This window comes from Falco punctatus (genome assembly GCF_963210335.1).
Source record: "Falco punctatus genome assembly, chromosome: 8".
In the NCBI taxonomy this organism is placed as follows: Eukaryota; Metazoa; Chordata; class Aves; order Falconiformes; family Falconidae; genus Falco; species Falco punctatus.
The window spans coordinates 16,712,058-16,737,946 of record NC_137588.1 but is presented as its reverse complement, the minus strand read 5'-3'; the positions used below and the strand labels follow the sequence as shown (position 1 = coordinate 16,737,946).

Genomic DNA, 25,889 nt, shown 5'->3' with positions numbered 1-25,889 from the left:
TGTGCTCAGAGAGAAATGGTATGAAAACAAATCAAATAATTTCCAAACAAAATATTTTTAACACATTTAGACTGACGGCTGAGCTATTACATAAATGGAAACTGCTGCTTCTCAGATGCCGCTGCTGTTTTCAAGTGAATGTAGCAGTTTGCTTCAGCTGCAGTGTCCTGTGCAAGCCTTGTGCCTGATAATATCTCCTGTGGGGCTCCACCATGGTGGTGGACAGATGAACAGCTGTTCCCACAGTCTGACCAGATGTATGTGCTGGAGAGTCCAGGGGAAGATGGAAGCACTTTGGGCATCTTCAGAGGCACAAGTGCCTACTGAGAACTTACTGGGGAGACAAATAAAAACTTGTGGACTTGAATATTGTGGACTTGAGTTATAACTGGGGTGACAGAGTGACAGGAGCCCAGCTCCTGTGTTTGATTAAAAATACTTCAGTTCTTTGTAGCTTACACCAATTTGGAGAGAATTGGTCAATACACTTGAGGGCAGAGCTGCCCTTCAGAGAGACCCAGAGACACTACAGGGCCAACAGCAATCTTGTGATGTTCAAGGACAATGCAAAGTCCTGCACTACAGAAGGACAAGCCCCTTGCAATGATATGGGCTGGGGACTGCCTGGCTAGGGTGGACCTCTATGGGAAAGGCCTTGTGAACCACAGCTTTCATTTGTAACTTATGCCTTCAGTAGGGAAGGATAAAATTCAGCCTTAGGAAATATGCCTGGTCAGGAACACAGTGCAATCATTTCACCTAATACCAACCACCACACACTACATAAATGAGAGCTATATGGTCCTACTTCAATTATTTCAATAAAATGAAAATTACATTCTCCCTTTTGGGAATGCAGAGCTTTACTCCATTTTCAGGGAGAACTCAGACTTTCTGAAAGGAAGATGTTGTATTACAGGCTTGCCATTCACATTGTACCAGCAAACCTTGAAAACACTTCAACTATGAGTGTCATCCCTTCCCCTTCAGTTTAACTTCAAGGCAGTTCAGTATCTGTTTTCATCTTATCTGCACATAGTAGCTACTTGTAACCATGTTTAGTAACTATGTGCTAAACAAAACAAGTTTACAAACCAAAAACATTGGTTTTGTTAACTTCACCACAGACATGCATGTTACAGTGATAGATGAGGTTTTGGGTGGAGTTCAGTTTGGTTTGTTATTGCCTATGGATCACACAGCTTGTAGATGAGTATGGCACTGGGTATATGACACTAATTTTCACAGAAGACTAGAACTCCAGGTGGCTGATGTAGATGTTGCTATCTTATCATTAAACAAGCTTGCTCTATCACCGACTAACTTAAGAACAGTGTGGGGATCAGCACAGGCTCTGGAAGCCACTTCAAGGCTTTGAACACTTTCGTGTTACTAATACTAAGCATGCACTTAGGAAATTTGTCCCTGCTGAGCTCTGTGCTGCTCTGAATGCTGCTAGCTGTTGAACTAAATACCACAGATCTGTCTGTGTAAGCAGCTGCACCTGGAGACACTAGGGAAATAGACTGAAAGAATCCATCTTTTTTTCACCTTTTGTTCCTACTTTTAAAAACATGCTCACTTTCTCCAGGACCCCTGACACAACGCCCTCTCTCTCCTTCTCACAGGAGAATAATGAAGCCCTGAATATCCACTCACAGAACTATTACAGATCTCAGTATTCCTTACTGAGTGGCGATCACCATTGTGACTGCCATTGCCACTTGGCATGGGTGAAAACTTCAGCTTAAAAGCCCAGATTGAAAGTCAGTAAAGAAAACAGGACATGACTTTTTTGCTGTACATAACCCCCATGCCAACAAAAAAAGCAGAGGCGGGTGTCTATCCAGTGGAAGGAAGTACACTTGGGAGAGCTGGAAGAGGACAGCAGAGAGGCTCTGTGCAGCACACAGCTCCACAGTACATTTCCTTTTGCATTACATGTACATATATCCTAACCTTCTGCTGAGCTGCAGGGTCATGAGCTTTGGTTTAGGATTTTTTCTTAGGTAGGCATGTCAGAAAACTAAATAGGTGCAGAAACGTGGTCCTTTTTTTGTGAAGGACTGGTTCAAGTTCTTGAAATGTTAAAAATATTACATTATTACTGCAAGGTTTCACAGGTGAGAAACAAAGTTGAGACTTAAAGCTAAGTGTGTTTTCTTCCATCTTGGTTTGCTGAACTGATCATAAATGTGACTCCAAGACTAATCTAAGGATTTGACGATGTCAGGTGATGATTGATATGTTTCCACGCTTGGAAGTACGGTGAATATTTAATAGAAGAAAAGGTAATAATTTAAGTGGAGAAGAGGTCTTGTAAGAAGAGGAAAAAGATCCATGGAGTTTAAGCAGGCTGTGAGATAGTAACAGCAAATTACTTTCATCAGAATATCTAAGGGCATTTTACATTTTAGATTAATGTTCTTAATGGGGCAGTTACCCATACACTTCTTTGTCATAGAATCATAGAATTGTTTAGGTTGGAAAAGATCTTTCAAATCATCGAGTCCAATCATTAACCTAACACTGTCAAGTCTACCACTAAACCATGTTCCTAAATGCCACATGTACATGTATTTTAAATACCTCCAGGGATGGTGACTCAACCACTTCCCTGGGCAGCCTGTTCTAATGCTTGACAAGCCTTTCAATGAAGAAATTTTTCCTAATATCCAATCTAAGCCTATTCTGGTTTTGGATAGTACTTCTGCACAAGGTAAAATTACTTCTGTAATGAACAACTCCATTCCTTTATAAATGTGACTGAGTTCCATAACGCTTGTCACTCAGTTTGTGTACAGGTATAGTATAATCTATTTTTACAGTCCTTTGCAAGTGTCATCTCACTGACAATAGTTTCTTCACACTTTCATATAGAGACTTTCTTGGTCCCTGGAGCTGTCACAGAATTGTGCTGCATTTCATGTATCTTAAGCTACCAGGAAACAACAGGCACAATAAATTAATCAGTCCCTATCATTAGACACAAATACAAGTTTGGTGTATTCCTTTCTGTCAAAATGACAATACTATACTAGTAAAACAAACTGATCACAATACAACATGAATCTTAATGCATTTTGTATGCTGACATTGTTATTGATTGTTTCAGACATTTTTCTATCTGTCCTTCTTTTCTAGCCCAAAGACATCTAAAGTGAACTTTTAAGATAAGTACCTAGCACACAAAGCCAGTAACAGTCTTTCAAGCAATAAAATGATTGCATTATGCATTACAGTGATTTTCTTAGACATTTTGACACCTAAGTGTTAGGACAGTAGTTTGTCATGGTAGGTTTAAGCTGCCATGATAATCCTTAGCTTTGTTCTTTTACTGTTTCCAGTCTTCACCACATAATTTCTCCCTAAATAATCTGAATTTCTGCCTGTTCTGCCTGTGTACTAAAGAAGATGTAAGCTGTGATTTAAATTTTAAGCATTAGAAGTCAAAACAGAAACACTTGTTTCTAACACAAAGATGAAGGAAAGGTCAGCAGAGAAGTCAGATGAATAGCTGATATGGTCTGACAGTTTGAGTAGGCATAGGAAGAGGAAAACAATTTAAAGAGAAGAATTAGTACGAGGCGAGACTCAAATATGACTTCAGATAATGAGTGGCTGTCTGGGATGCAATACCTTCTCACTTCTTAGTGACAGCAACAGACTGAAAAGTCTGAAGAAAGCAGTGAGCACTTACTGGGACAATCTCCCTGATTTTCTGTAACAGTACCCCCACACTCAGTAGGGGAAAAGTAACGAGTGTAAAATGCACTGCAAGTGTCACAAAGTAAGAAGACCTTAAGCTGAGGATAACGCAATCTACAGATGTAGACAGACTTTGAACTAGACCCGAAACATGTAATCTGTAAGACTTTCAGAGGTGAAATCTGCTGATCATGATGCAAAAGAGAACACAAGGGAAGTATCAGTATTACTTGTGCCAGAATCTCTAGTGGCTAAGGATAATGAGAAAATGGTTTTGGGGAATGCGATGGAGAAACCTCTGCCAATAAAAGAATAATAAAACCTCTTCTTTTCCTGAATATTTCAATGTTTATTGCTGGTGGTTTTGTTTTTGACAGCTTGCTACAGGTGGGTAGCAGTCCTGGTTTCTTCTGTGTGGTCTAAAACCTCTACTTGACAATAACCACAGACTTGTCAGCACCATGTACCTTCTAGCCCCATGCAGCATTTTTCAGACAAACTATAGCTCTTCCTTTCTAAAGCCTTTTAGGAAAGACAAGAGAAGTTCAGTAGCTAGGTGGAGACCTTGACTTGCCCAAGACAGTAGAAAGGTCAGGTAGTGTTTCTGCTACTTCAGAAATGAGACAGTCATCTGCTTATTGCCTAACCATACTTCCTGTAAGGCAGCTGATAAAAGCCTGCTGTAAAGGTTTTCATGTCTATAGCAGGTTATAATCTTACAAGTTAACAGAAGCCCAGCCCATGAAACTCAAATGGTGATGAACAGGCCAATCATATGTTCAATCACATAAGTGATAAACTCATATGGGGGAATCATGCAGGATTATCCCTCCATGTGTTTGGTACTATAAAGAAAAAGCAGATTTATGTTGGTAGGTTAGTATGAGAAATATGCCTTCTCATAGCCAAATGTGATACTGACTTACTATACCTGACGGATAGTAGGTAAGAAGCATCACCTGCACGTACTGCAAACACCATGTTACTGGTGCTGCTGTTGAGGGACCATGCAGGATCACATGTTTAACTCACGAAGCTCAGAGACACCTGCGGATGGGTTCTTACCAGCTACTAAGATTATTTTTAATCAGCTCTTCAAACTACCTTAGAACTTTAATACTATAGGATTGTGAAGTAAATGTTCTACATTAATACAGGTGTGAACTACTAATCACAAAATGAAAGGAGAAGAAAACCACAATGTAACATACGATAATGCATCAACAAATGTAATCTGGTATTTGAGGACTCTTATTTTATTGACAATTGCAAATGAAATGGCCATCTCATTACTGCTGTGTATTTTTACCTTAATGCTTTACCTCTGTGGTATGAATGTTATATTTGACATCTTAAATAAAACTATTAAACATTCAAGAGCTCCGTTAGGGGACAATTTCTGGCCTGCAAGTGCTTTTCCGGTGTTGGTAACACAGTTCTAGTACACAGGGAACAGATTCAGCCAGTGAAAACTAGCTTGCACAAATGTTGCAGATTTCTATGATTTTTTTTTCTCTTTTTTACATCTGAATGTGATTGATATATCTCCAAACACTGACTATACAACCTTATGTCAAGAGATGAGTCAACTGAAAAAAAGCACATGCAAAAAAAATTCAAATAAATTATTTTTCCTTACAAAAAATCCTACATTATAAACCTATTGCAAGAAATTCCTGTATAACTGAATGGAGATTGTCTTAAAAAAAGAGCTCCACACAAGAGCAACACCACCAGGACTGCTCTTACATGGAATTTAGCAATCTGTTTCAGCAGTACAGGGAAAGTCTTTCCAAAAATACAGTTTTATCAAGTGGGAGAAACATGGTACTAAGGCAAAGCCTTGCACATGCAACACTCCATTCTCATGAGACATTTGGCTGATTAGTCGGACTAGTTCATACTCCACTAAATATGTGGTTAGAATATTTGCTTAGTCCTTTACTGTGGGTTTTGCAGGTCGGTGTTTGCTGTTAGTATCAAGAGAAGGCAAAATGAAAGCTTTCTCTGGACTGAAAATACTGCTGTTTTGCAGGGAAGTAAGTTGCTGCTTCTTTCTAACCCATCTCATGTATTTAACACTTTAATTATATATGGAGGACAGAGGAAAGTCTATGTAACTGAGAAGATGGTGGTACTATGGCTGTTAACAGGTAAAAATAAAAGCTTAGTGCTGTCACAGCTTTTCCCGCTGATGCCCACTTTCCACGATAATAGATGTAGCATAAGAAATCAGGTGTGTAGTAGGGTGATGTCTCAGATCTGATTGAGAGAGGTACCTTAAAAAATCTGAGCAATTTTGTAGTAACTCAGAACCATTGTCACCAGGAGAATATGAAACAATGTATGTGAAAAGTTCACACAGATGATTTAGAGATGTAGAAAAGGGCACTAGGATAAACATTTTTCAAATCAATGGTTTACTGAGAGTAGGGGTAATAAAACTATTCTTTCACTTGCTAGAGGAAAAGATGAAGGAAAGAGCTGGGATATGACAAGCAAGGGAGAAAACTGGGAAAATCAGACAGAGGAAAAACTTTCAAAAGCCAGTGATAAGGCAAAAGTAAGCAAAGTTTATACATGAAGCAATCAGAGTAAATAATTAAGCGAGAGAGACATAAGTCAAGACAGGTTTGTCTTTTCAAAGATTTTGCGAGGACTTCTGAAAAGTAGGGAAAATTACAAAATAAGGGAAAATTCAGAACTTGCTAAATAGTGGCTGAAGGGCTATCCTCTTACCATACCACCATATCCTAACTGCCTCTGCAAATCATGATTTTGTCACAAATATTTCAGCACATCTGCATCATGCAACTTTGGTAGCAAACGTAAACAATGAAACCTTTAAATAAACACCATGAAAAACACCCTTTTTCCATGTATTTGGAGGTAATTTTCAGTTCCCTTACAGAAATCTTTAAATATGTTTTGTCTACAGTCATTGTTTTTGAAAACAAAACATTCAGGCTCTTAAACTAACCAAACAACATTAACTCCTAAAAATCTGTTCTTTCTTTGCTTTTAAATATAGCTAATGGACCATATGCCCATGACAACACTGACTGCTGTGCTAACTCTAAACTGAAAACCAAAATAACTTGTAGTTCCATGTTATTGAACATGTTCTGACTAAGTGGTCAATGAGGTTTCTGTCATTAACACAACTGCATGCCCACCATGCCAGCTGTGCTTATTCACCTGCTTGTGAATTCTCTTCTCTAAAACAGAACTGCAAAATTACCAGGTTCTAGCAAGTCACTTCCTTAATCAACATTTGAAAAGCAACCTTCTCACAAACAGTCCAGAGAGTGGCCACATGAACCCTGCTCAGGAAATGGGAACTTGACCTGCTGAAGGATTTGCAATGCAAGAATGCAGCTGCGATTCCTGAAAGGGTTGAGGCTCTGCCTTTCAGTGCTTGTGGTTTGTGTATGCAACAGGGTCTCAGATCCCCCACAGACTTTGTAGATTTCCTGCAAAGCATTTATTTGCTTAGTTGGATTTCTTGCTAAGCGAGTGTTTGGTAATTATGGCATTCTAGGTACTACATGATGTAAATCATCCTCAATTTTAAAAGATCATAGTATACATTTATGAATTTCTGTGGTGGTGATCTGCAGACCCAGCAGCATCACAACACATATTTCAAAAACAAGCCAAGCTTGTGACCGTAAAGACGACTGTCATTTGCTACAACAAAAGGTAGTTATGTTCTCTAGTTTAAGAGAAAATACTGTCTAGTGGAGGGGAGTCTAACTTCCAGAATCTTTGTCTCCAGATACTTCACTTAAGCAAATCTCTAGTCGTCCTCCCCTCAGAAAAAAAAAAAAAAAAATCCCATCACATTTTTTGCTTACAACTACAATAAATGACTTGGCTTAAGTATTTTTCCCCCTTCTTTCTTGACAGAGAGTCTCAGCACGAAGGATGACAGATCACCTCAAATAATACTTAATCTTTAGAAATTATTTACAACAAGTCAATGCCCCCAAGAATAAAAGAAAGCATTTAATGTGGCAGACCATGATGTAGGGGAAGCAATAAAAGGAAAACACAGCTTGAACTGTAATATTGCTGGGTAACTTACATCTCCCTGCTGAAGGCAGCAGAGTTGCAGTTACTGAACGGCTAATCTGTTCTACTGTTTTTTAATCAGATGTTGGCATTATCTGTCACTAATTGCTTTTTCATTTCCACTTGTAATTATTCCATTGCATGTTTGTGGTGAGAAGCTGAAAATGAAGCAGATCACCAAGAAAGAATTAATTGTTAATGAATAATCATCAGTAGGAAGCCAATTTCATTATCTTCAAAGAGGTAGCCAGAGATTAACTACTAACTGGTGTTCTACTTTCAGTGCATGACTGTAAAGTAATCGCAAATAATCACACCCTCCAACTTCATCAATTATTTTCCATTATGTGAATTGATACCCATTTTTGTTTTTGTTGTTTAATGTTAATGGTAGTATTCAAGCTGGGGAGTGCTAATTGGAAGGTGTTGTATTCAGTGAGCTTCAGTCCTAATTATTAGAACATCTTTTTCATTAGCATATGATTCTAGGAGGAATACATGGTGGTGGTTACTAAATTCACTGTGTTATAAATGCATTATCTTTATCAATAAATTTTAGACAGTAACTTAAAATAAAGTGACACATCCAAAGCTACTTTCTCAGCAATGTTCTAAAGACGGTAGATCTGTTTTTCAAACATGCCATCATTAACTGTTTATTGAGAAATTCTCCTTAAATCAACATGTTGAAAACAAAGACTGCTTGGGATTTAAGCAATGGGTATAATAGTGTCAAGGTACGAAATAAATCAAATAGAGTAAAAAGCCTGTTATATACTAAGCAGAAATCTAAAAAAGAAATCCCATCTGCCTCACCATTATTGCATAGATTGATGGTCCAGTGAGAATTGTTGACTCTCAGCTTTCTATTCTGCCTTGCTACTGATTTTTTGTTTAGTCCTCTGTGATACCAAAAGCAACCATAAAGAATAGCTCTCCTAATGTTTTTAGATAAATTCTGTATTACAATTTTGCAATTTTATTGAACTGCTATAAAAGAAATAATGCCAACTGTGATTCAATCTCTGTGTACCATTGCATTCACTGAAGCCTCTAGTCTTCTCCATGTGTGGATATCTGATAACAGTGAAAACATCGCCTGTATTTTTTCCAGTTTTGTACCTCTGCATGTGAAACTCCCTGAACTTTCATCAAGGGAACAGTCATTATCTGTTAGTTCCCTTCTGTTTGAACTGATTTAAGACAAGTCAGCTTTTAGACACATTTTTATGTTTTGCTGGAGCAGGCGACATAAGGCAAGTGCACCACCTGCATCTGAAGGAACAAATACATTAAAAGTAGTTCTCTTCATGACCCTCTTTGGCAGTCTTAATCTTTAACTGGGAAGAAAGACAATATAGCAATGTTCTGGAAACCTAAAGAAATACCACTAAGGAAGATGAGCTCTTCATGAATTTCCAGTTTTCTGCAAAAAGAAAGAATGGAACATTGCAGCAACACTTCACACTTCTAACAAGCTGCATCTCAGAGACAACACCAGGAATGAGTGGTCATAAATGGTTTCTGAAAACCATTATAATTAACATAGATGTTTGACTTTTGCTGAGAAGTAAGAGTTGGCCTATATGGAGTTGACCCATCCAGCGTGACCAGCAATTTCAGAAACTGGAAAGTTTCATTCAGCTGCATGCATCTTCTTAAACAAAAAGCAGCTAATAGTCACATCAAGCCCCATAAAAAATTGCAAAGAAGTTACAGTGATCTGTTGTCAATCATATAACTAACCTGTGCCACCTCTGTAAAGTAACAATATGCTCCTTTCTCTTTGAAGATTGTATTCAATGTGTTGTGACAGAGCTTGGATCACTTTTCAGACAAAACAGTCAAAAGCAGCAAAAGTAATTTTCTTAAAGGCAAGATATTTTTCTCATCTATCATGACAAAGTGTGATGTGCTGATGTCATTGCTGCCACAAAATACTCTTCAAATTGTGCACGTTTGCATTCAGAGGAGGGTGACTTCTGTTACATTTCTTTTTTGGCACAGAATCTGATGATCTATTAAATAAATATTAATCCCTTGCCACCTTCAAAGCTGTCTCTGCCATATTAGGATTTTAAATATCTTCATTAATTGCTTAACTACCTTTTCCTAAATTCCCCATGGGGTCCTTTGATACTAGTCACTCTAATGTGTTACCATGTGATTCATGGCTTCACTCTGCTGTAACACAGAATGTATTTTTAGCCAATTTTGTTTTACAGATGTCTTTGATAAAATGAAAATTCAACATTTTCAGACTCCAAAGCTACGCAGACCTAGAAATAGCCATTATAGTACTACATTTTAAAAAATACAGAAAGTACTTCTGCCTCAGTTCACATTTGTGGAAAATGTTTCCAATCAAAACAATTCCATGGGTAAATACCTTCAGAGTCTAAGCCACACAGAACACATTAGTATGAAACTGGCAAAAGAAGCAATAGAAAAGGTTGATTATATTGAAATATCCATTATAAAATTATTCTATGAGGTGATTACTCACATAAAAATGTTCTTGCTTAAAATGAAGTTATGAAGGATCAAAAAGGGTCATAAAGAAATGCTAGATCAAGCCAATTGCTTCCACCTGGTGTAGAGGATCATTTAAAGCTGAGATTTTAAATATAGTCCACAATTTCAGTTGCATTGCTACAAAAACTAGTGGACAACCGCCTTGTTTTTCCAGTTGCTGCATGTCACAAGTTGAAAAGATTGATCAAAAAGCAGTAACAATACACAACTTTTATGTATGTTCAGAACATGATGATGTTCTGTACACGGAAAAGCTCTCAAACTTAATCTAGCCACATATCCAGGATAAGAGAGGTGAAATGTGAAAAAGTAAAATGGCAACCAGAAAAAAACAAGCTGTACTTTGTGATAGTTCTGGGAAGATCACTCCCAAAATGTAACAGGAGAAACTCACCTTCAGTAAAATAATTTTGGCAGCTGCAAACGGCAAACTGCAAACATGCATACATGCTTATGTATTTATGCATTCATATTTTTGATGCAAAGGTCTGATATACTGTCCACTCATGTATCCTGCAAAACTGAATTTGCCCACCTCCTCCAGTCCCTGGAAGAGACCAAATCATACGCATTTTCCCGTAGGATACTTCACATTGAAATTACCACAATATTTTATAACCAGAGGTTGCATTATTTATTTTGTCATTGTCTCTTCTGCTTAATCATCTTGTTTAGGGGGAACAAAAGATCTGATGAAGCATCTCCTGGCTCCCCTAATTAGAGATTTGGGTTCAGTGATGAGAATACTGATCTAATTAGCTATGCATATTCTTTTGTGATTGGCCAGGACAAACTGATCTTCAAGAAGATTCTAGATTTTTTTTTTGCTGTGTCTTATTCTGTGGTATTTTTGTCATGCTACAGACTCTGAAAAGAGTGTAACAAACAGTACCTGATTTTTCCCTAAGAAGCAAAAGTTGGGTAAGTGTTCATCTGTTGTTGAGCCTTCTCCTGTGAACTTCCCAGCTTTCATTTCTGACCTTTCTTGCATTAAAGGAGGCATCTTAATTTGTATTGCTAATAGCTAGCTGTCACACTTAGCCTGATGTATCGTAGACATAGATAAAACCACAGGCTTAGGTATCCCTCGTGTTTAGCCTAAATTTAAGCTCATATGAGAACCCTTTGACTATAGCTCACTTTGAAATGAAGGTGATGCCTTTATACTAAGAACAGTGTTTTGAAAAAGTGACATATTGATGGCACAGTGGGAGATAGTAGGAATGCCATCTTTTTGTTACAAAGATTCATAGCCAAAGGGTTTTCAAGACTAGCTGTTTTTATTGTTTCCAGCAAGGAAATGCTGATCACAAGGAAGAATTCAGAGGTAGGTCCATAATCCAATGCTAGCTAGAAATTTTACTATAAGAAAACGCAGGTTTTCTTTTGGATCTGGCTGTCTGCCAAATTGTTACTCCTTTGTCATAACCAGACTGGATTATTGCAGTGAGCCTCTACATAGCAATACACCTAACTATTCATCTCAGAATTTCAGGGAGTAGAGCATAAAGTTGTCTGCCTAACTGGCTTATTTGTTGCAAGTGACATTTTTCAGCTACTCAGAAAAATGCATTAGTATCCATTTTATTTCTGGAAATAAAATAACTTATTTGTAGGGATCACTAAGCACTGTAGAGCTTATGTCCTATTTCCAAGAAGTGAAATTAAGTGGGGTACTTGGATGGCAAGCCTCCAATTTATACATCTTCTAGAAGACCCTGTAAATTTGTAAATCAACTCAGTTTTTAGGCAAATTGTAGCTGATTCCTTCATGTGAGTAATTAGAAGGAAGGAAACTTCAAATTTGGTACATGATATTGAAGAGGGGTCTGTAGCCCATTTATAGAATTCAACGATATAAAACTCCTATTAGATCAATCAACTTAAAAAAATTGTGGAGCTAGAACACAGAGTATCTTTGTCTTTTGTGTTACCAGCAAACAAAGGAAAAGTGCCTCCTTAAAACAATAAACAAAGGAGAATAAGGCTTCCATAGTTGTAATTCAGGTTTCCAACAGCAGAGAAAGATGTTTCCTCCAGCATTCACTATAAAGAGGAATTTCTGACACTTTCATTATTTCATCTTATTGTCTATTTAGCTGTAATACAAACATGTGAACTATTAAATACATACACAATTAGAGACCTCTTGGATCTATCATATAAATTGTCATGGGTCATGTTCTAAAAGCCCAGCTACCTTCAGCTTTAAGGAGAGTATTAGGCATTGAAAGTCAAGCAAAACAGTTCATGACTTAAATGGAACATTACGAAAACCAGCACCAAGCAGTATGCCATTTCTGATCAAGTATCAAGGCTCTATAATCTCTTCTTTCCTTAGCTGGATTCTTCACACCACAATCAAAAAGTCACCAGAACCAACACAGAGTATTCTGAGGTTTATTCAGGCACACCACATCTCATAGATTGATACAATGGACTGTGACAGCTCTTTCAGAGGCATTCCAGTCCATCATGTCCTGTTGTTCATGTACACAAGCTTGTGCACTAAAACTCATTATGAAATATTTATCCCCAGAAAGGTTATGTGCATTATCAGTAACAACTTCCCCAAACAAAAATAAGTCAGTCATTTGCCATTTTCCCCCAAAGCCCTAAGTGTGCATCACAAATTAAGGTCTTCAGATCTTTAGCTAAAAAAAAAAAAAAAAAAAAAAAAAAGACAGCAGGAAAAAATATTTATAATTTATTACTGGCTGAATAAACTAGGTGAAAATTTTATGCCTTTCAAACACTTTAAAAGGGCCAACCAACCAGCTGCAAGTGGAGTTTATAATTGGAAGCAGTGACACACTATACCCTACAGTAGCATCAAGAGTACTTTTATAATACTGTCACCTGAATACAGCACAACTTCACTTGGCAACAAAGTCCCTGTATTTGCCACTCGTGAAATACACTCATTTCAATAATGTAAAATACAAAGTCATATTTTTGCATTTATTTATAGGCTTTCTTTTTTATTCCAAACCAAAATTTCAACATAACATACATAATTCTGTCTGCTTTCAGGGGGGTTTCATTAGACTATAAGTGAATTGCCCTTCTGGCTGCAAATCTGTTTTCTTTTGCATTCCCATCCCTCCTATGTGCTACATTCCCTCTTAAATTCCACATGGATTCTATAGATTTTATTTAAGCAGGGCCAAGTTGAATGAACAGATCTGCCCTAGAGAAGTTTGCCTCTTTTAGCATGCAACCCACCACTAACGCTCCTTTTTCATTTAGGTTCTCAATTTGGATGAATTCCAAATAACCATTTATTCCAATAGAAACACAACTAATTACACAAAGCATCTTAATAAAGAATGGAAACAAGATTAAAAGCCCTCCTCCTTCTGGTGTTGCAATGTGTAGAATTTATAAAATGCAGAAAGGTGCTTTAATTTCAGTTGTAGTTAGGCCTCATAAACAATCTTTTATCCAGTGTTGTAATACCAAATAGAACAGTATTCAAGTTGAAGGCAAAATATAACCACCTTATATGCATTTATTACACCAGGTTTGCCTTACTCAGTATGTTTTCTCAAGTTTTGCAAAAAAATGACAAGCTTTTCACATATGATGTGTTCAGAGCACCTATTCTGTCCTAGATAATTCCCTGCCCTAAGATCTTTTTGTCTTCAAGAGCTTTGCACACCATGGAGAGATAAACAAGCATGTAACTGAGAGAAAGAACAATTTTACAGGTCACCTTGAGTCACTGCAATCAAAACTGAAATTTGTACAGACTCTAAGAGCACTGTCCACTTGGCTAAGATAGGTTTCAAAGAAGCTCTTAATGGTTACACAGGTGTAATGGTCCTAAGACAAAAGAAGAATGAGGCTGGAAATGGTCAAATTAGATGAGTTATGAGACATAGAGAAGAGTAGGGAAAGAAGGTATATTTAAGGAAGATAAGCATTATGTGAGTGATAATAATAGTAGCACTGATACCATTAGAGATGTGAAGATGATGACTGAAATCCCAGAAGGGAATAACATACTCTGCAAGTGGGTAAGTCTGATGACAAGCTTTTTGACTTGAAATTACACAACAGAAAGAATGCATGTACTAGGAAGGCTAAATAAGAGATTTTTCCTGTGTAACCATTGCCCACAGTGAAGCCTATGTAATTACAGATCTGTGCTGGCAAGAACAGATTGTGAGAGCACAAAGGAAAGGGGTATTTCCTTCTGCTACCTCCTCTGCACCACAAAGAAGCTCTGGCAGGATCCAGTTAAAACAGCTATTGTACAGCACATCAGATCACTTATGCAATGCTGAACAGTCAAGACTCAATCCCTGCATGAGGAATCTCTTATACATGTGATGTCATCTGTTGAACAAAGCACAGTATTGATGGTCAAACAAACAGAAAAAAATCTGGTAAAGAACTAAATGAGAGATCTGGAACTCAACAGAAACTTGTGGGAATACCGGAGAAAGTTAAAGCTGGAGATTAAAATGGAGTAAGATTATACTTTAAATCAGGCAATACCTTGCTCTGAACCTTCATGTTTGTAAGAAATTTCCATTGACTCAGAGGTTATGTGAATGAATATTACAGAAATTTACAGAATAGCAAAGAAAAATTATCTGGCCACCTAGAAGGGCTACTGCCCCTGCTAGTCCTCTTCCTCCTAGATTCAGTGTCTTTACATTGTCTTCCAAAAGCATGGCATACTGTTGTCAGTCATTCAGCTCAGCAGTTTTTAGAGGGATTGCCATGGAAAACTAAGGACTATACAGAAAAGATGTCCAGATCTCACTGGCAGAGTTAGTGAGATTAGACAAGGCCTTATATATACATACATACATACATACATGCCAGTAAGATTCATTATGCCCTCTGGTATCCGTTCACTTTATAGCAACAAGCATCAGAAACACCTAAGAGCTCAGGAGAACATAAGAGAAAAACAAAGCCTTCCCAGTTATTCTAGTCAGTCTATTGCTTTTAAACCTTTGAAAGTTTCAATTACATTTCCAATACATAGGGGGAAGACACTGCAAAATAGAATGCCATTATTCTAGGGGAATTTGTCTTTCACTCTCAACACAAATGAAAGGATAGCATGAACCAGTGAAAAGGGTCTCTTTATCTATAGAAGGTAATAATTAGTTATTTATATCTTATCATTTGCAAGCATCACTTCCTCAAATTTAGGGTACTGCCAGCTAGTAAACAGCTATTTACAAAACCAGGTCACATTACTTCCTGGTACTAAACTCCTGACTGGTCTTCGCAGTGCTGTTAAAGATAAGACAACTAGGAAATCCCATGATTTAACAGCATAAAGGTCAATAGCTGGGAGTGAAACACAGTAGAAATATGCCAGACGCTACAGCCAAATGGTCAACTCATTATAGAACCTCACTGTAACCTTTTCAGTTCCCTCTCCCCAGCAGCTTACAGAAAGCGTGGCCATTGCTTCCACAACTGCCTTGAAACCTCAGTGCCCCCACTCTCTCCTTCTAACGTGTTATGATATAGCTACTAATATAGCTATGATATACAGGATATAGCTACTAGTAACAATGTTATATAATTTACAAAAGAGGGACAATTTTTTTTGTAGTGTAGACTATGCCCATCTGTACTAATTCATTATCTCAATACTCAGTGCTAACACAGTTCTTGGTAGTCTCACTTTTGGGCAATAAGAAAAACCCATAAATGCTGTGCACATTGGTAGCTGAGTAACTATTTAAGAATACGAGTGCTATATGCACCTATATTTTTTATACTGTATAAAGGCTGTCTTCAAAAAATCTTGGGGTTTTTTGTAAGATCTGGGAAAATTGATTAATACTGCATCCTTCTGCTCCCCTTGGGCAGCTCTATATACCTTTAATATTTTAAAGATCTAGCCTCCATCAGACCAGTACTGCAAATGTTTTTCAAGTAAACTCTCACAGAGAATCTGCAGAACTAAGCACCTCCAGAGCAGAGTGTACATTCAGACCATCAGTCTCTTACTTCAGATTTTCATGTGAATGGCTGTAGCGAAAGTACCCATTCTCTGTTCTTTGCAGGTTAACCATGCTCCCAAGACATTGACAACTGACCATAAAGTTTCAGAACTGGAAATAATAAATGTTATGCAATAAGGGCAACACATTAACAACACTACTCTTGGAATTTGAGATATTGCAGTTTCCTTTAATTTCCCAGTTATTTACAATATTGTATTAATTTTGGCTACTCCTTTCATGCTTTTATCTGGAGAGACTTTAGGAAATAGAAATTGTCCCAAGCGCTTCTGGACTTGACCAATGTTTGAATTATATAAAGGAAAATCGAACAAGAACTGACTAGTGCCAATACATTATTTTCCTACAGCAATTGCTGAGCTATTAATTATTTTACATAAATTAATGAATGTTTACATGATCTAATTGCATGTTAAGTTCCTTCTGTCTAAAAATTAATTTTAAGAAATATTTTCTCTATGTGGGAAGAAGAGTCATATTTATCAACAATTACAGAAATATGATATTCATATCCATTTTTACTCTGTTCTTGAGTGAATATCAAAACCTCACCACTCGATCCAATGCTGCAGTAGTATTTTAATGATAAATCTGCATTTTACGTTGACCTTGGAATAGATTCTATTTCTTTCTCAAAGCACTCAAATTTTACTTTGGCAAACAAAAATTAAAGTGTCACATATCAATAATATTTCTACTAAATTTAGTTATAAAAATATAGATGAAGTTAACTGCACAAGTTAAGCTCATAAAAGCAACTAAGATAAAGAGAAGTATACGTACTTTATGAGGGTACTATTTTATGGATGATCAATACAAGTAGGAGTATACACGTTAGACTGGGTTTTCACTCAATGTGTGTGGCAAAGCTATATTGTCAAAAGTCACTACCCAGTTAACGAGATTGCAGAAAACAAAGAAGGAAGAAGATCCTTGTTTATTGTTTAATAATAGAAATAGTATCTCAGATTTGCATAGTACATCAAAGGCTGCCCAGCTGTTTTCCAAACCAAGACATCTGTAAATGTGTTAAACAGTTCAAAGACAGTTCACTTATGCTGTGTTAATATAGCAATACCCTTATACTTGCTCTGCTTATTGCCCAGGTAATGAATGGAAAACCCACCTGAAGAGTTACCTCAGAGACAAAACTGCACTAAATCCTGATTTCACAATCAAATAAATGACAATTTTACGGAAAATACCAATAAATACTGCCAGAAAGGTTCCGAAAGCCACTACTGGCCCTTTCCATACTGAATGAGAGAGATGGCACTTCCCTGCCCATCGACTACATGAGTAGAAGAGTGTCCAAAGGCTGCATTAAAGCTGTCATGAAGTAAGAAGCTGGGAAAGCCACAAAGACCAAGATGCTATCAACCAGCACATGTAAACTGCTTGTGTAAAGCAGCATGGATTAATCCCAGTGAGCTGCTAGCTCCTGGCAGTGTGATCACAAAGGAGAAGGTTATCAGAATCATTTACAATCTGTGAATGTAACTACACTGCAGCTGAAGCAGTGGAACAGGCTTGAGGGAGACAGCATGCCTCTGTGTGTTTTGAGGGAAGATAAGAACACCAGCAGCATCCCAAACATTTTTGGAACACCAATGCATGGCATGGCTCCCTGAGAAGGGTGCTCAGAGAAAATATGAGTAGTGGAGCTGGCAATTAAAGGTACAAATATAAAAAGAAGAGGAAAAGGTAGCAACATGGCAGCATGGTCACTTCTCAGGAGTGATTGTTTTATGATCTAACAACAGTATCTCTAGTTTTTCTGTTCATTCTGTCACCTATGCATGTGTAATGTAAAATAACAGACATTTGTATGGTTAACATTTCTTCTTCTCCTAGCTTTGTACTGAGGGGAAACTCCTGTTCTTCATTTGCTCACACAAAAGAAAAGCCAACATGTTCTTTCTTTCCATACCGATCAGGGATACCTGGAAGACAGGAATCACTGTTCAACCTGAGGAACAGCCTGATGGAGGGGACTGAGAAGCAAGATCCTTCCTCTCATCCCCTCTGAAATGAAAATATTAACACAGAGGTCCTTTGTAGATGCTAGACCTAATTTTCTTCTCCCCTAGCCACTGGATCTCTGAATAAAACAAAAAAACTGAAAACCACAAAATTTGCTGTTGATACCAGCTACTGACCATCCAGCAAGAGCTAAGGCTGAACGGCTGCACCAGATATCTTCTGTAGATGTTGCCAAGAAGAATGACTTTTGCACACTTAAAAAGTAGCTGTGCTCAGTGCTTTCCCAAACCCTTTGAAACCACCACTTTATTCTGCATCACGTTCCTGTTCACATCTCCTTTCTCTTGCCCCCATCTCTTTGAACATTATAAAGGTACACACAGAAGTGTTGTGGTATTAATGTGACCTCTCAAAATGTCACTATTTTGTCTGGTTTATCCCCTCCTTCCCAAATCCTCTCTCTGCCTTGCCTATTCAACTAAGTTCTCCCAGATGGGAAGTTCCTGTATCTCATCTGTCACAAAGGAGTGTCATTCTCAACTGAAATCCCTTGGCACCACTATAAATACTAACGTTACTAAAATCATTATCTTGGACTTCACTGAATGTAAATGTGAATAAGAACATAACACCAATCAACTCTCCTAATAAAAAAAGTTTCTTATTCTCTCTCATTTTGCCCCTACTGCTCATTGCTTGAAAATATTCCATCAAAAATAGCCAACTAAGTTATTTGTCTACAAATACTCAGGAGTTTGGAGATGCAACTTTCTGCAGGACTTTCTTTCATCTCTTTCTGTATATCTTCACCCTGAGTTGTTGCCTACCTTTAAAGCCTATATAACTTACTTTCTCTGATTGAAGCTGCTGTCATGTGCATTTCAAAGCACTTGACTGAGTCCTGGAGAATTCACACACAGATATGATCCACAATACTTCACAAGTGAGAGATGACAGAATAATAAATATGAGAGACATCACAGGAGAGTCACTGGCACTAGGGAAGTACCCAAGCTCTGCGTAAGGATTTCCAGCCTTCTGAACTTGCAAGTAATGCACCTAAAAAGGTGCCACTGTGAATTTATCAGTCGCATCACTGATTCATTGCCTTATGGCTCCCATCAGAGGACCAAGACTCTGACAAAGTGTTGCCAAGCAACCCCATCTTGGGCTAAATACAAAAATAGGTGCCACAAAGCCTTCATCACTGACTGAAGCCCCTTTTCTTTAGACTGGCAATCTTGCCTTCAGTTACCGTGCAAGTCTCCAATGCCCCCAAAACTTTGCTGCTAAGCTCTGAATGGGATGTGCGGGAACAGATCGTTGGCTGCAGTGAGCTGCAACTAACTGCTGCAGTGGAATAAACAAAAGGTCTTTACCTAACTGTTCTCCTTTAGCAAGAATGTTGAATCTGGAGTATGTTTTTGAGGCTGCTGCCATCAGCTAAGCTTACAACCAGCAAAAGATCATCACTAGACTTTTAGCTCACATGCTGCATATAATAAGGTTGTAATAAGATCCATCATCTAAGAGTCACGGACTCAATCTATGCCACACAGCAGCAATGCTAAATAGGTGTTTGCAATTATTTGTTTATTTCCAGCTGCCTTGATAAATACCAGTTCTTTTCCAATGCCAGTCCCTAAGTACCATTTTGAAAACATCATAAATGAAAATGAAAGCCTATATTTTGGAAGGCAGAGGGTAATAAAAGAATCAGCTTTTAAATCCCTCTTTATTACTTAGAGCTTACGTAATTCAATTTATTTTAGTGATACTGCTCTTGGTAGTACTTTGTTTTTTAGTGTTACTGGCTGGTTGTCCATTTTTAACCGAAGTATTCACAAGGGTGTTTTGTTTAAAAATGCACAAAGGTATCTTATTAAATAATGTCACAAACATGAAGTTCATTATTATGCAAATGCCATCCTCAGAACAGATTTGTTAATTGCAACTCATTTGCATAATTAATGAACTCTCAAATGAATAATGCCTTTGCAGATTTGTGCAGTATTGTTTTAAAATAAATTATAAAATACATGTCAAATGAAGAGTGCTTCTTAGATTCCCATAGCATTGTTTGAAAATTAATTACCAAATGCTTGTCAAATTAAAATGAGTTTATAGTTTTTACAATGTTATTTTAAAATTAATCACAAACTAAAATGTCACCATACTAAAGTAAATAACTTGTTCTTTTTTTCAGAAAAGAAATGCAGAAAAATATGTATGAACTTCAGTTACATTGTTTGTTATACCGATTCTGAGTTTTAGTCGGTTTGCTATAGCATTATGATTTAACAAACTTGGTAGCTGTTTGTATTTCATGTTTTAGTAAATTGAGATTAATTTAATTATTTTGTGTTGGATCTCTAATAGTACTAATGATTAATGATACTGCATGTAAAAATGTTGTGTGGGCAAGTTTTTGATATATTAGTAACAAAAAGGCCTGGACTTCCAGAGACTGTAGATTGATGCTTGCTTTTATAAATGGATATGTATCTTTAAAACTCATTTGGTTTCTGGATCTTTTTAAACAGTGCCTTGAACCAGGACTCTCCTTTCTTGTAATATAACTTATATACCTATTTTCCACAGAGAAAAAACACCTAAAAGTTCATTAAAGGCAAAATTTTCTTGCATTCATAACCATGCAGTCTAAATGAAGTCAGATCATCTTCTGGAATTCAGCACTACAGCGTGATATCTCTTAACTGTCTGCTATTTTAAAATCCAGATTATGCATGATTTTCCATTCTGAGACACAAAACCTTAGGCAGATTCTCTGCTTTCTGTAAATTAGTGTTCACTAGCTCTATAGGAAGAAAAACCCTTTATGTCCTGAGTACCTGAGCATCTCTGTAAATGATGGAGGATTCAAATACCCTGTTAGATGCAGCAAAAAAAGGCTGTGGGGGTACTTTACCAATTCTTTGAAGATTAGCCTTGCTAGGTAAAGAGAGAGCTTCCAACTATTTCACAGCCCTCTGAGTTATATTAAGATTCATCCCAAACAATTAATGAGGTCGATAGCCTTTTTTTAAGCATCCTAGAGGAAGAATAGTTCCTTTGTTCACTTTTACACTGTCCACAGTAAGAACAGGTCTATCCTGTAGACACTAACTTATTTATGATTTAACTCAGTCCCAAGCAGGGTCTTAGCAATGCATACATAAATATATATATGGGTCTCTGTGTGTGTGTGAGTGTGTGTGTGTAAAGAAGCATCATTTGAATCCAAGATGAGGCAATTAAGGGAATTAAGGGAAATTTCATCTATTAAAAAAGAAAGAGAAAAAATATTTTAAAAACATTCCAGTTCCTGGAATTTACTCTGGGATACTTAAAGTTGATGATTGTGGAGTGATGAAAGAAAAAATAAACATGCAAAATAGATTGACCCAGTCCAAAAGGCAATGTTCCTGGGATATAGTAATAGGCTAAGTAGAGATCAGGTATGTGATGTGATCAAAGGGAATCACCTTTTCTGCCCTTCCAATGCAGCAGTTTCAGGAGTCATGCTTCTAAGAAGCAATAGGGATTAACAATAAAATAGGACACGACTTCTCTTGGGTTATGTTGACATAAACTTGAGGCAATGAGATTTGGTTTTGTACTCTGTAAAACAGACTAAAAGCACAAAAAGTATACAAGAGATCGTAATAAATCGTATCAAATAAAGGAGCATCTTGTCAGAAACATTTTTTAAATATTGTAAGATGTAATGGAGGACACATGATAACCAAGTGATACAGTAATACCCATACACATTTGGTCACACAGATGACAGGATTTTGTTCTGTGCCTTTAGATGACTGTGGATGCCACAGCAGTAATGCTACTACAGGAGAAGGATCTGTAAAATACAACAAAGCTAGTGCTGGTGCAGAACATGCTTCTCCAGACACTTAGCATGGTATGGTGTGGCTTCTGGCCATGACTAACCAATGGAATATACTGGGGGCATCACTATCACATCAGAGGTGACAAACTGAAACTCTGGGGTGATACAGATTACACTCAAGAAATCATGAAGTCCTTGACCTTAGGTGTCATTAATTCAATTGCAGGTGTGAGAGCTTCTCATGGAGAAGACTACACCCACTGTCATTTTAAAGTTTATTTCACATGATTAGTCAGGGACTAACTAGTTGTGTCTGAATCATCCATCAGCATAACTGTTGCCCTGGAGATTTCAAACGCTTAGTGTGTTGTTGCTGAGCTTACTGATATACAAGAAGTTGGTTATGTCTTTGTACAGAGAGAGTCCCTGCGGGGAACACTGGTGAGATTAAATTCCTACTGCTTGCCCTTCAGACTAGTCCCAGCACCTTAACACCAGGAGGAAGTATTTCCTTTGACGGTACAAAGCTTGTTTAATTACTGTGGAAGACTGGTCTGCATTAAGCAGTCTGGAAAGAGCCATCCATTTTAGAAACTTCATTGAATTAAGCAAGACAATGTTTCCTTTTCAGAGTGTCATGAATATTAGTAGAGTCAGGATTACTTTTTATTAGAAGACGACTTTATATTCCGCATTCCTTGCTTATAAATTTTTCACTTAGAAAAAAGAAAGAAGCAATTTAACTTAACTTTACATCAGTGACTTTTTTCTTCTTCCTTGCATCTGTGAAAAAGGTATAGAATTTCTGGAGCATAGGGTATAAAGTTTCTGGACATCCAGAAGCATATACACTGCAAATGCTCCACATGGTTGAAAAAATAAATGTTTAGGCTAATATGTACAGGTGCAGGCCAAATTGTATTACTACTAATGCATGCTGCCAACAATGCTATGTTGAAATATATGCTATCCAGATCATAGGCAATGCCCTGTGTGGATTAAAATCTAACTTTCATAAGAAAAGTTATTAGTCAGAGAAACTAAAGACTAAAATAATTAAGGATCTTGCCTGGAATATTACAGGCAGCTAAAGAAATAAGAATGGAATAAAGATCTTAATCTGAATCGTGTGTGCTTTGTTGTGATGCTGCATCTTAACTGTAATGAGAAGAATTCTAACATTAAAGTTTCTTCTCAGTCGTAATTCTCTAAATTCACCATTGTTTCTACGTACACTATTATGAAATGTAGATATTCTTGTCTAATAATTATGTTGCTGACTTTTCTGTCAGTGCAACATTTTACATTAATTTATATGAACTGTTAAAATACGCAATTATAGTTGAAAGAGGGTTTTAGCTGTTAATCATTCTGACTTTATCTTCAATGTAAACAGCAGAATTGCACTGATATGGTAAGAATGAGATCTGGCCCTGCTGTACTGGAGTTTTACAAACACTCCTATTACTCTTTCTTATCCTTACGTTTAATTAATGTCATTTTTTCCTGCATTTTTAAAAGCTTGTCTTCATCCAATAAAATTCAGTAAGAATTATTTATTATCTCTGAAATCTGTATGACTGAAGGACCAAATGTACTGCCATTCAACAGGCTGGAAGAGCAAGTTTATGAAAAAAGCCATGGGATATTGGAGGGCAGCAAGCTGAGCATGGGCCAGCAGTGTGTCCTGACACCAAGCACGGCCAACAGCATCCCATCCAGCCCACTCAGCCTGACAGGTGTTTTTTTTTCTTGAATGGTTATTGAAAATCAATGCTAGATACACAAAAGATTTCCTTTTAATAACTTATTCCTTTAATTTTCTTATGAAAAGAAGAAATGTAGGGAGAGATGCTGGAAAAGAATTTTTTTTTGTTTTTAAAAATAAAAAATACTCAGCCCTTTTGTTAATAATCAAGGTACAGATTTCTCTATGAGTTATACACAAAGTGGAAAAGGATTTTAAAATCCTATAAAAACTGCAGTGGAATAGTTATATAAGACAGTCCAATGCTCTAGAAAATAAAACAGAATGAATTAAACTCCGATAGACCTGCCTTTAGAAAGTCACACATCCAATGTCAACTGTAGAAGGATTAGAGAGGACTTACTCTGTAGTAATCTTCAATTTATAATCACTTAGTTTCTTTTGGATTAGATCCAGTCCATTTCATTAACCTGTAGTAAGGTTCTTCCTTTCTTGCATTTTAATCCACTCTATCCTGATTTACAAAGATTAACTTCAGATTGAAGTTCTTGAGATCCACATCCCCAAATCAGAATATTTGACTTGGAAACACATGTATCATAAAATATGCCTCAAATAATGGCCCTTTTCAATTTTACTAATTAAAAATATATCCGTCTGAAAACGATGGATCAACCAGTTTGTAGGACACCAACCTTCTCAGACATTCCAAGACTTACTGTTGAATCAAATCCAAACATCAAATTTAAATATGCCTTTAGTAACCTTGAGGATAAATATCATTCATTCTGGTCTAATGAAATAAATAAGAATTAAGAAATGTACAAATAAATAAATTAGAATTAGAATGAGAGATGAAGAACAAACAAGACAGGTCCTGTTTAGTAATAAAGCATGAAAGAGACCTTAGCTTGATTTGCTCACCATTCATAAGTTTGAGGAAAAAGTATATAACTGTGTAGTAAGACAATCTAATTCTGTTTTCAGTTATCACAGTATAAATTCAGTGAAGCATCATCTAATTGCAGTAGACTGAAGCTGAGTAATTGAGAGTACCTGATCTCATAAATTTTAAATATTAAAATATACCTGAAAAGAGGAGGCAAATAGCTGTATTTTGAAAAAGTAAAAAGAGTTCTGATACTTCTTATAGTTGTATATAATTATTCCTACAGATGGTGACTGTGAATCAATCAATATCCCAGTTCCAGATGTTATTACACATCTTCATTTGTGAAATAAGAAAACCAAAAGTTCAGGATGCTGTTGTGTTAAGACACTGTGCATTCGTTATAACTGGGCTATATACAGTGTAACCTTGATATTTCAGCTTTTCTATTTTGTTTTTAATGATACATACTTCCAAAGTACTTCCATTTCACAGTAGTATTTGGATTTCTAAGTATTTTCATACAAAATAAAAAAGAAAACATAAGCCTTTAAGCCTTCTCCAAATATGATTGACATTTTTTCAATCCAACCTGCATTTTTATTCTGAAAGTCCTGTACTAGAATTTAAATAGAGTACTAATTTGCTCAATGTATTTTGTTAACTGAGATCATTGCAAAAAATCTGAACTCTTGAACTGTCTTAGTCTACACTGTTGCCAGTAACAAGCATTTTAGGGTTCAGCAGGTATTTTTCTCTGAATCATTCATATCTTTGCCTAGAATGTGAAATACAGCAGAATCACATTTCAGAGCAAGTACATCAGTTTAAAATTACATATGTAAAAAATAAGAGGAGTTGAAGCAGAAAAAGCCCTTGATATTTCTCATTTTAGCCTTGTTTTTGGCTCTGCCCCTGTCAGTCTCCAAAGAGGATGCTCCCCTCTATGAGGCCGCAGCAACATCATGATCTGTTCTCCAGCAGATTTGCTAAGGACTGCTTAGAGTAGCTCTTGCTCTGTTACTGCTCTCAAAGTCTTTTACATCCAACCATCATCATTTTCATTTGAGGCAGGTGTCAATAAAATGCCTCAGTCCTAGGAAGGCTGCAGATAGTCAGCTGATCTATGTGGTACTGGGGGATTTC

At 36.9% G+C, this 25,889-nt stretch overlaps 1 long non-coding RNA gene across 5 annotated transcripts in view; it reads left to right on the top strand.

Moving 5' to 3' along the window:
- LOC308068892 overlaps nt 1-25,889 on the top strand; it is a 146,630-nt gene that overhangs the window by 96,697 nt on the left and 24,044 nt on the right. For all 5 annotated transcript variants that reach the window (XR_013930173.1, XR_013930174.1, XR_013930175.1 and 2 more), the window contains one exon: nt 1-25,889. This exon is cut by the window's left edge and continues 16,621 nt beyond it; it is cut by the window's right edge and continues 24,044 nt beyond it. This is a non-coding gene — a long non-coding RNA (uncharacterized lncRNA).